This window comes from Pundamilia nyererei, unplaced genomic scaffold, assembly GCF_000239375.1.
Source record: "Pundamilia nyererei isolate P.nyererei 1_Seehausen unplaced genomic scaffold, PunNye1.0 scaffold00028, whole genome shotgun sequence".
NCBI lineage: Eukaryota > Metazoa > Chordata > Actinopteri > Cichliformes > Cichlidae > Pundamilia > Pundamilia nyererei.
Window position 1 is genome coordinate 4749873 of NW_005187429.1, and position 12049 is coordinate 4761921.

General features: G+C 38.5%; 1 protein-coding gene across 2 annotated transcripts in view; it reads right to left on the reverse strand.

Moving 5' to 3' along the window:
- The window catches only part of trps1 (trichorhinophalangeal syndrome I), a 114419-nt gene extending 106276 nt beyond the window's left edge, over positions 1–8143 (reverse strand). The window contains exon 1 of one of the 2 annotated variants that reach the window (XM_005728526.1): positions 7711–8143. The gene's annotated coding sequence lies outside the window, so the exon portion shown is untranslated. Of the gene's footprint in view, positions 1–7181; positions 7467–7710 lie in introns of those variants that run through there. The other variant, XM_005728527.1, reaches the window with a different exon arrangement.
- Between the last annotated feature and the right edge of the window lie 3906 nt (positions 8144–12049).

Below are 12049 nucleotides of genomic sequence, written 5' to 3' on the forward strand. Positions count from 1 at the left end.
CTACCAGGAAAAGTTTGTGTGTGTGTGTGTGTGTGTGTGTGTGTGTGTGTGTGTGTGTGTGTGTGTGTGTGCGAGGGGAGAGAGACAAGCCGATAGTTTTAAGACAGTAAAAGTAAAGTTTGTTCCTCAGCAGGTCTATAGTAGTAACAAGGACATGCAAACACTTTCAAGGTAAACAAACTGCTTGGCTGCAGATAATCACAGAAGAGAAACTACACATTCACGTATAACAAAATGGCAATTTTTATATTGGACAGACTTGAAACTGTAAGCATATGTCAATGCAATGAGAGCTTAAGAGTATATCACACATACAATTACACCCATCCATAAAATAAACAGGCATTAGGCAGCAGCACTGTTGTATGACTGCAAGACAAGCACTGGATCGAGCGTCAAACGCTGCCACAGAAAAGTGTGCCTCATCAAACCTCAAAAGAATCACGATTGCGAATGAGAGAGCGCACAAGAGCAAACAAATGTCAGCTGAAGTGAAAGTTAAACGCAATCTTCAAGCAAGTAAATTAAGTGTTTTGACAGTGATTACAGGATGATTGGGCACACATGACACTAACAGTCCTTCTTGTCTTGCATTACAATAAAAATAGGAGGCAGAGATTTGGAGATAATGAAACAGAAAGAGGCACTTCAAGAGCTAAGAAATCTAAGCTCTGCGTACATGTTGTGCAGGTTCTTGATTTGACTGTTGACAGAGCAGACAGTTAACCTTCAGTGTAGAAATAAACAATCAGTGAGTCAATTCAATCATAGCCATGCAGCGAATGAGATAGATCTGACCTCAAGAGGAGAAGATAAGCGCCAGTGGGCTCCTACAATAACTGATAGCTATCTATCAACAACGCTGAACTGTCTGGAGATGAATGTTTATTGATACTGCAGGCCAAGCATGCGAAGATGTGCAAAGATATGCTGCAGGAACGGATGCCATATTAAAACTACATAGTGAACAGTAAACAGTCAACAACCACATCAAAAATACTGTAGTTATCACGCAGAAAATTATCTGTCGAATTAGCCCAGATTGTACTAAACTAAAAACTGATGAGACATGAAATACAGTTATTGTAACACAAATGTGCCGCCCACTTTAGAACTTGTTAAGAGAAAGCAAATCTCCAACCCTGAACACTGGAAAAAGCTTGATCTTACAATTTCTTACTACAAAACAGGTGATTTTGTTCTTATTTACAGCCATGAAAAAATATATAGAATGACTTTCTCATTCACAATCAATCTTTCCTCCCTTCGGAGCAAGATAACTCGTTTCCAAGCAGCTTCCTTGATTTTAAAAAAAAAAGACACTTCTTCTACTTGAGAAAAGTCTCACTGAATTACGCATACAGTACTTGAGAAAAATGGTGCAGCACCCTCCATCTGCGTGTTGCACAGCCGCTTCAGCTTCAACACAAAGAAGCTTACAACATAAATCACATTCAGATTCCTGCCACTTATGCCACTGTCACAATTTCCATAGTTAATTTTCGCTGTCTGCCTGCTGGGTGCTGTGTGAAAACGGCAAGGAATTACAGACGGGGCCATGCTCGTTACTTAAGACCGTTAAGAAAAACAGTAAAGAAACGCACTCGTAATGTTGTATTTGTGATGTTTGCAACTGAAGTTCTGAATCAAACTGAATCAAAATCATCCAGCAAAGTAAGTCTAAATGCAGACAACATGTACTTACTTTTTGAAATTAAATTGATGTTTACATTTAAATCAGTGTATTACAGTATGGATGTCTCTACTCTGTCCCTTATACAATGGTGACTTTACTTTACATTTTTATACAGAAATTAAGGATTTTATAGAAATGCACTACTTTACGTGAAGCATGTGAGTTTCCACATTGTAAGTGATTAGACCGTATCTTCTCTTCCTGATCTCTCTGTTAGTGTCAAGATACAGACTAGCAGCAAAGCTTTACATAATGTGTCCTCTAATATGTGCATACAATAAGATAAACCTAAAAACACCTACAAACGCCTCAACCTGCACGTTTCCTGTGATGGATCGTCTCGCGCTTGACCCTATGTCAAATCGGCCCGGGTTGCTTTTTCACATTGCGCACTAATAAATCAAGTTAGCAAAAGAAAATGATGAATGTAAATGAAATGCAATGACAGCAGCAAGTATTGTAGAGCCACTACAGTAAGAGCCAAGGAGAAACTGGTTTTGCAAGGGACATCTCACTGATGATTCACTGCAATTACAACTTTTATTCTTTGTTGATTGCAACAGGTAATTGTCACCTTTCACCCTTTCTGGACTTTTATGCAACTTTCACATGTGAAACTATTTGGTTGCTTTCTCAAGGAAACTACAAAAATCTACCATATTAACTTTTAACACAAGAGTGTACATAACTTGATGGAATATGCAAGTCCCAATAAAAGACATTTTGCTCCTATCTTGTTTTGCAGAGTTATCAAAGGTCTTTGAGGGACCAAGATTTAAAACACATTAAGGTCTTTTTCATTCAAGTAAACCTGATCAGACTTCCAGGCTCTTTACTTATTCTCCAGAGCATCACTGACAGCTGTTTATAGGCTACAATTCTCTCTTAATGACATATAGCTGTCAACTTTTTTTTTCTTCAAACCAATGGGAGCGCCTGCTGTAAACCTCGAGAAAAGGTAGAAGTCGAGGCAGCATTTTCAAGCCACACAATGACTGTCTGTATGAGTAAAGCATAAGGTCAAATCTCTCCAACATCTGAAATGTTCAACAACTTTTGTGGAACAAAGTTAACAATGTTCCATACTACATGTACATATTTTATTGAGCAGCATGTGAGCTATTTGTTTTTTAACTTGGAACTTGTTTAGAACTTCATTTATCAAAGGGTTGGATCAAATGTTCCACAGCGTTTTGCACAACTTTGACGCTCAAATGAAATGTGATTGATATCTGAACGCACGGGTGTATGGGAGGCATCAGTGTGATACTGCTGAGTCAAAGCAGGCAGGGCTCACCACTCACTCAACCTGTAGGTTTCATTTACCAACTGCCCTGACACAACTAACAAGCCAAAGATGGGTTTCGTAATTAAAGTCTGATCATGGGAAAGACAGATTTAGAACAACTGCTGTCTACGGCACAGTTGAGACATTTAAGTGATGCTCGGGAATCCGCATGGTGTCGGTGAGTTTAAAAGTTACGCGTCTTTTGGAAACAGGAAAGCCTTTATAACCACAGGGCTGTACTGCTGCTTTGTCACTACTTTCGGCGGGTACACGTCTTAATCCTCTGCCCCACTACTTCATCGGTCTTTACAGTAACGTGGCAGAAGGATTTTTATTATCTTAGATCAAAGGAGGGCAAAAATGCCCCATATTTAGGATTCGTGTCCCCCCTCCGCCCCACCCCCAAATAAATCTAAATACTAAGAGAGAAAAAAGAATCATTTCACCCTAAACCAAGACCATGTGCTCGTTATCTGAAGCAGGCGGTCTAAAAAGACAGACTTAAAAGTCTAAAATAGACCAAAGACATTAGAGACAAAGTCAAGCCTAAACAAGACTGCAGTAACCACAGACAGAGTGGGGATGACATTTTGGGCATTTAGCAGACACTCTTTTCCAGACTGACTTCCAGTAAATGCAACGAGAGAATAAGCTCAAATCCCTGTATAACCAATGCTGCAAGCACTGAATATAAGCAATAATAGACCCAAAATATGCACACACAGTAAAATAATTTAAAAACAATTGTGTCCTGAGGATATGAGCAAAACAGAAGAGTTGTTAATAAAAAAAAACAAAACAAAAAAAATGTGCTAGCTAGAGAACTCTGAGCCAAAGAGCCAGAAGCCTTACAGAAAGCCTTGTTTTTCTTTAAGTAAACTATCAGTGACAAATGGATGTTTCCTTTAAATGAACTGCAGGCAGGCTCGAGATGAATAACGACTGAATCTCTAATAGATGCTATCTTTTCCTGCTATTGGAAACAGTGAGTGTTGGGAGTAGTTCAACATTTGCCATAAAGTATTTAAGAAAGAGTTTCCTTATTTTTTTAAAATTTGCAAAAAGTGAAAGAAAAAGTGTTCTCACAGACTGATTCGTAGTGGTCAACAGGTCAACATCTATTTTTTAAACTATTCAATATTAAAACAAAACTACAATTACAATTACAAATTACTACAATCAGATCTTTGTTAGTTATGATGTACAGTTTAACAAAATGCCGCAAAAACTCGGAGAAAGGACGCACATCAGTCCGGACCAGAAGGAGAGAGACAGCAACAACGGATTAGAGGTCAAATGATTACACTGCATTCCCTTTAGTAGTGTTAGACCTCAGCGTTGGGCAAACATACTTTACTTCCCCCCAAAAAGCTTTTACTGTAGAGGAGAAACAGCGGGGGCTTCGCTGAAAGTTTTACAAACTTGCATCAATCCTGTTAACGTTTTTTAGGGTAGGCAAGATTGTCGATTTTACTTTGGAAAATTCACAGCCGCGTCAGGTTTGTACAGCTTCCCTGGATCAACAAAATCAATCACACGTCTACCAGTTTAATCACTACTTCAAAAAAACCCACTTGCTCTAAGTTAAAGTCTCCCTTTACACTCCATTTCGCACTGGCCTTTTTTCCCCCCATGTAATGCGGCACCGCTTTGAAACGACCAAAGACAAATGCATGGCAGCCCACAAAATCACTACAGTTGTTCCTCATGTCTTACAGAACATCAAACCATCAATAAAACACAGGAGATACATTCCAGCTAGTTGAACAGGACATTTCTGACTTCCCTCGCTCCATGTGTGCTCTCTCTCTCTCCCTCTCTCTCCCCGTCTCTACAAACTTTCTCTGTTGCGAGTTCCACCACAGAGAGACTTCACATATTGCAGCCATATGAGCGAAGCCACGGCTGTCTCCACAGCACATACAGACGCACAGGAAAAAGTGCTGCGCTGTCTCCCGCTCTGTCTCACACACACGCGGGAATGAGTTTTACAAGCAGGGGGGGGTTCTCTTTAGGAAGTTCTCAACTGTTTTGACATTTAATAGCGGCTATGAACAAAGCTGTACGATACAATAATATCCAGTGTCTGGAGAGCAGAAAGTTTTTTAACGTTACGGAGCTGGATTGACACATCGGCGGATAAAGTGTTTTAACTAATTTTACAGAACATTGGTTGAAGTTATAAAAAGTTTGACAGGGACTCTTTACATGCACGATGTCTTCGGTTATAGGAACACGTTTTTTGTTTTTCTTTTTTGGTGAGGGGGGGGGTTTGGACTGTCTGCAGCGACTATACCCAAAGCTGAAGTGTAGCGGATCTAAAGCAAAAAAGATATAGTGACACAATATGGCATAAAAATGTTACCTTCATCTTTAAAAAAGATTTAAAGTAGGATTTCTTTTCTGATAAAAATCACTTCATCCAAGTTTATTTATGTGCTGTGATAAAACGAACTGAATCGTCCCGTTCAGACTTTTTCACAATAATAAAGAGCAGAAGACAAACTTGATTGCGCATACTGGAATTTGTGGAACTGTTAAAAAAAACACCAATGTTATGCATGCATGCATTGGAAAGCAGATGTGAAAGCACTGCTAGAAAACGTTACCCATGAAGCTGATTAAATCACATTAATGTACTTTTTTTTCCCCCCAAAGTAAAAATAATCTGTCATAATCCCATATCTTACAGAATACGTGTGACTTACGATGCTGCCAATCGCTCGTGCATGAAGGAACGGCTTTTCTGCTGAAGAAGTCCAAACAAATGCTCAATATTTGAAGTTTCAGAATCAGACGTGTGTCAGACTGCTGCGGCAAATGCAAACTAAACCTTAAAAGTTTCACAAGTTGTATTATTTTATTTTTTTCCCCTCAAACGATCCACACAGTTTTGAGTTGAAGGGAAACGACTGTGAAACTTTTCCACCGTGTCGTGGCCAAGAAGTTGGGCATTTAAGATACAAATAAAAACTCAAGGTATCAACTTGAAATTGCCTCTTAAAGTCTTTGCAGTGGCTTTTAAGCATTTTCTGCTTAACGCTGAAATGCCATGGAGCTACATTTAAAGGGCTGTGGGACAATTTTGAAAGGGCCCAATGAATAAATTAATTGCTTCATAAAAAAACAAAGTGTAACCTCAGACAGCTGTGAACAAGTGTCACAGTTAAGTCTCAGGGTCTTGCTTTTCTTTAAGGAAAAAGAAGTGGGGGGTGAAAAAAAAAAGCCCACTGAGGTTATCTGCTGAATAAAAGTTGCTCCACGCATAAGGGGTTCTTTGGGGGCCAGAACTGGAGAACTCTGCTGAAGGACTATGTAAAAAGCTTCCTTGCAGTGTGTGCCTCATTGTGCTGGCTTCACATACTCTGCTCTCCCCACAGAGTTGTCATGCCTACCCAGCTCCCCTTATCTCAAAGGAACATCACAGTTTCTTACGACCGAAGAGCGAGAGAGAGAAAGAGAGGGGGGGGAAACTTTTTCAAAGTTAAGTGGAAATGCAACTCATGCCTTCCCGGCATCACTCGTGAAACGTCCAACAGCGAGGAAACCAATAAATTCGCAAAGATTTGAGCTAAGAGGCACTTGTTTTCTTCAAAAGTTGATAAGAGAGAGGATGATCGGGGAGGGGGGGGGGTTAGAGGAGGAGGAGGGGGGGGGGGGGGTATCCTTTACGACAATTCACATCCACCATGCGCTCGCGAGTTTCCTAACAATGAAAGAGGTGCAAAATAAACAACATAAGAACAAACAAACAAACAGCGCCAAACGGTCTTTGAACCGGTTGATAAACGCAATCTCTGTGATGTGGACTCACGCTTCTTTCCGCTTTAAGTCCAGAAAACAACAAGCAAGTTAACTGCGTTCATCTTTCGGGCTTCAAAACCCCCTTTTCCCCCCTCTCTCCGTCCGTCTCTGTGTCTCTGCGACGTGCGTCATTCAGAGAAGCAAGAAATCTGAACTTGAGTATCAAGTTTGCAGTCAGAATAGCAATGAAAAAAAAAGTTATCAATGAAAATAACCAATAAGCGTGCAGTTTTAGTAGTTACACAAGAGTTACCCTGTGCTGACACAAAAATAAATAAATCACTCCAAGTCACTGGCTTCTAGGAAATCGGTGTCATTTAACGTGACTTGACGCGACACACGTAAATAAATAAAATCAAGAAACAAAACTTTGAGAAAGGAGAATACACAAACCTACTTGAGGCGACTAAGTCACTCCACGTCCCCTTGTTGCTGGCTTCAAACTCAGTCTTAAAATCAGAGCGGTTCCCCAGTAGCCCCCCAATTTGTATTTGTGTGGCGTTTGGGTGTCCTAACCTAAATGTAAATTGCCATGTGAATTCAAAGCGGTGCTGCTCTTTTCCCTCTCTCTCATTCAGCAGATCCCTCTTTCCTTACCGACGCCGCTCAGGCCGTTAGTTACATAAGACGCAAACCGAGTGCTGCCCGTCGTAAAACTACCAACAGCTAACAGAGCGATATTTCGCCTCCTAATCGCACACGGCTTCCCTTTTAAGACGAACACGTTACATCTTCCCACTTGTCCGAGAGCATGCATTTCGCCGTGTACAACTCCAAAGCGTTCATCGCCGATGCATTTTTTTGCTTTCCCTCACTCTCTCTCTCTTCTTCTTTTGCCGTTTACAATGCCTCTGCACCAACAGAGAGGGCTGTATGCATGGTGTGCATTTGTGCTGGAAGTGTTTCTTTTGGTGCTGCTTACCTGTTGATCAAAAATAAGCATTAGCCTCTGTTCTCTCTGTGTGTGTCTCTTTCAGCAGCCTGTTAAGATGGTGGCTGGCTGGCTGCTTGGCTGGCTGCTTCGTCTCTTTGTGGGGTTTTTGTTTGTTGATGATGTCGGACGGGGTGACTGTGTCTTGGCTGTCTCTCTCTTTCTTTTCTTTTTTTTCCTCTTTGGTCTGAGAGGGAAAGAGAGATAGTTAAGGCTTCGCGGTAGCACATGAAACTAGGCTAATACCGACTCATTACTGAGTGAGTTTGGCTCAGGTATTGCAATATTCCGAAGGTATAGTTATGTTATTCAGCCGTGGATGGGTTTGCTGGGCACAGCAAACAAAAGTAGATAAGCTGAAAAATCTGTAATTTTTTTTCAGACTAGTGTTATCGCTTTGCTGTGACAGGACCTCTCTGCCTGTCTCTCTGTAGGCTGTGGGCATTACGTCAGAGGAGGAAGACACAGCAGCTCTATTAATATCAAGAAGCCATCCGAAGACTGACTCTTAAAGTGACACACACTGTAATCACACTTATTTACACAGTTAGTACCAAACTGAATGTACTACTCGAGCGAAATCAAAAACACAGATTCTTAAAGCGAAAGTTTGCTGTAATCTCAGGATTGCATTTACACAGTAAACCCAAGTAACCGCTCGGTCGACATCATGAAACCCGTCGTAAAACGATATACTGTAATGTCACTTGTTTGGTTATTGGGAAACTGACATAAGATCACATGAAAATGGAACAAAGCGACTTTAACAGTTAATCTGTTCAAGCAGAAATCATAAAACTGCTAAAGGAAAATCCAAATACTAAAGTCGAGGTGAATGGCACAAACTCCAGTGTGTGTAGTAAAAATGTATTCTGGTATTTTTCATATCATTTCTGGCATTTATTTCAGTTGAGTTTTAACCAAAACTCAATGTTTCTTTTTTTTGAAATTATGTTTAATGCATTTCAATGTTTTAATATCTACATTGTAATCTACATTTCTTATTATTTTTGTATGCATTTCTTTCTTTATATGGTTTATAAATTTGCATGACTATACTCTGCATTAACCATAGAAACTATTTGTGTAACAACAACCAGTTTTTAAGTGCATTGTTCTACAGCGCCTCTAGTGGTGAAATCTCCGCAATTAAGCTTTAAGTCTCCATTAGAAAAGTAATTAAACTGACCCTATTAACGCAGAATTTTACAGAATTTTAACGAAGTACAAAAATACAATATTAAAATATCCCATGATGGGATATAATGTAATAATCCAATAATCACTGCAGTTATTACAGATGGCCAAAGCAGGTGTGACCAGTTTTATAGAGAGTGTTCTACAGCGCCTCTAGTGGTTAAATCTCCACAAGTTAGCGTGAAGTCTTCATTGCAAAAGTAATTCGATTGAGGCTATTAAGACTGATGAAGATTTGCATTCTTTAATTAAGAATAAAAGAAAGAATGCAATATTTAAATACTCAATTTGGCTTAAAATTTGCATGTAATAATCCAAATTTTTAAAAAGCCGTTTCTAGACAGCTTGTTTGCAATCTTTACAGATGATTTTGTAACATCATGCACTTGATATGTCTAATTTCTAAGTTTAAGGAGAGTTTGTTAAATGAGACAACTGCAGGTGAGTTATTAATTATTTTATTACTCAGCTGAATGACAGCTTTAGCTGACTAGATACTATGTTTTTTTTCCTTACATCTAAACACAACAGCCAAAAGAAAATCTATTCACACTAAGATCTTGCATAGTTTTATTTATTTATATAATCAACAAATGTAACAAACTCCCAAAATAAGTCAGGTACAAATATTCTGCTTCTACCTCATTCACTAGTATTGAAAATTTAAATATATCATTCACAGTCTCAAAATACATGAAAAACTTGAGCATTCATGAGCAGTCCAAAGTCATATTTTAAATTAAAAAAAACCTTGGGCAATTTAACATTTGAGGGAAATTGTATTTCATCATAACCAAATTTGATGTGGTTTCCTTCTACACTGTAAGATCCGAAGTGTAATAGCTGTTATCTGGTACCACTACCTATTCAACCAGGGGGCAAATGAAACACTTGCCAGTATGATCAAAATCTTCATCAGTAAAATGCACAGATAAGATGATAATTAAGCTTGTCAAGGGAACAGTGCATCTACTGAGGACCACTGCATATCCGGTTTAGGCAATGCAACAGATTTTAAATCTCATCCTTCGTTGTCTACTCTTTAATAAAAAAGAGAGCGCTGGCATTTAATTATGCAAGCAGCTTTTCTCTGTCATGAGTGCATGCACATGTTTAGTGTGGGTGGTGACATGGATACTAGGAAACATAAAGACAAGATGAATGTTTGTTTCTGTGGGATTTAATATCGGATTTTCAGTAATGCTTTAGATTTGTTATTGTGGCAAATAATCAAAGAATTGTTTACGAGGATGTTATGGGAGTGACATATATAATGAATTTGCCCTCGTGTGAAGTCCCTCACCATTCTTTTCAGTCCTTCTCCCGCCATCTCATAAATAAGCGGAAGAGACTGTGAACTTTTTAGTTTCTTTTTCAAACGCTGTCCTTAAAAAGCCAAAGGTAAGGATTTTTTACTAAGAAAAGCAATACTGTAGCCTCCAGGCGAACACATTTCTATATCCACCTCCTCCAGAGCAGTGTGGGCTTTTTCATAGACCACAGAGAAAAAGTCTGGAGAAATAATACATCTGCTACCTGCCATAAGTCTACTACATAAAGCTCCCATTGCTTTCTTTTTGAAATTTCATTTTTCCCCCTACCTTCCTCTGCTGTTTTTCTGTTTTCAACTTGTTTGCTAAGAGAGTGTATATTTTTTATCCTCTAGTCTAAGATCTGCCACAGACATCATCTTTTGTACTGTGTTAGAAAATCCCAATAATTTGTGTTATCACTGTTTGAATTCTTTTTCTCACAAACTTCATGGTGGTGGCTGACGTGTATTTTAGTCTGACTGATTATCACTTTGTCAAATGTTACTTAAACACTCGCGTCCATTTGCACAAATGCTGATTTTTCAAGTGAATTACAATTCAGAAGTGTATTGTTTGGCGTTCATAGTAGTAATTTAGTCATTGCCTCTCATTCGTCTCTACTGTTAGAGGAGAACTGTTCTAATCATCAGCATCAAGTGGCAGGGGTATATTTATTTTAGTGCAACAGTCCAAATTTAGAACAGTGGCTTTTTTTTCTTCTGTTATATTCATCAACATGACAGTTTATTGATTTGAAAATTAAAAAAGACTTAGCATTGGTATCAGATCACTTCCAGATATCACCACACACCCCAAACTGTGGTGTCGAATCAGTCAAAAATGTATACATACATAATTATATAGGTGTAATTGTTCACCAATTAACCACTTTGCTCAGGTTTAATGTTCCCAAACACTAAAAAATAAATTAGTTTAATTAAATAACGAAGTTTTTTTTAAATTTTTTATATATATATATGAGATTTTTTAAGGGCTCGAGTACATTTCAATACTTTATTTATTGAAGACTGAAGCCAAAGGCTGATACTTGATCACAAAAAAATACAGTCTGAGGATGAAGTATGATAAAGTTATTAGTCAGTCTTAGATCAATGCTGCTTTTATCCTTGCTGCCAAGTTTTGGCTCTAGGCGACCTTAATCAGAGAGGACAATGAAGTGTGTATATACATAACAACTAACCATATCCCAGTAATCAACAATAGGGATAATCCCTGTGAGAACAAGAGCCCCTGAGTCAGCGTATTTCAAAAATGGCATTTGTTTAGTCCATAATCTTTAAATACTTTATCAAATTTCCAAATAAACCTTAAATATATCCAAAGCAAGCAATAGCTAACACTCTTGTTCTAAAACACAGGAAATTGGGAATAAAAATATATGAAAAACAAAGAAACTTCAGTGGAATTTGATTTGTATTTGCTTTAGCAAAGGGTAGCAGATATCACGTTCATACTCTGTGTGTGCCCAATTTTGTGTATGCCATTATTTAATGTCTGTTTGGGATTTTTTTGTGTGTCATCATTAGTAAATGCTGTGTTATAAAGTCTTTACTTATAACTTTAATCTTATAAGAATAAACCTTATAATCTGGAAAACCTGATTAAACCACAATGACATACAAGACAAAAGTTTATTTTCGGTGTCACCAGCCTTTCATATTTAGTCCTTAGTGCTGCTTTTATATCGCCTATGCAAGGACACTGAAAGGCATACCCACACGGATAGACCATCAAACAGACAGAAGTGTCAGCAAAAGCTAGTTCCCAGGTGTTTAAGTATCTCTTTTTGTATATATATA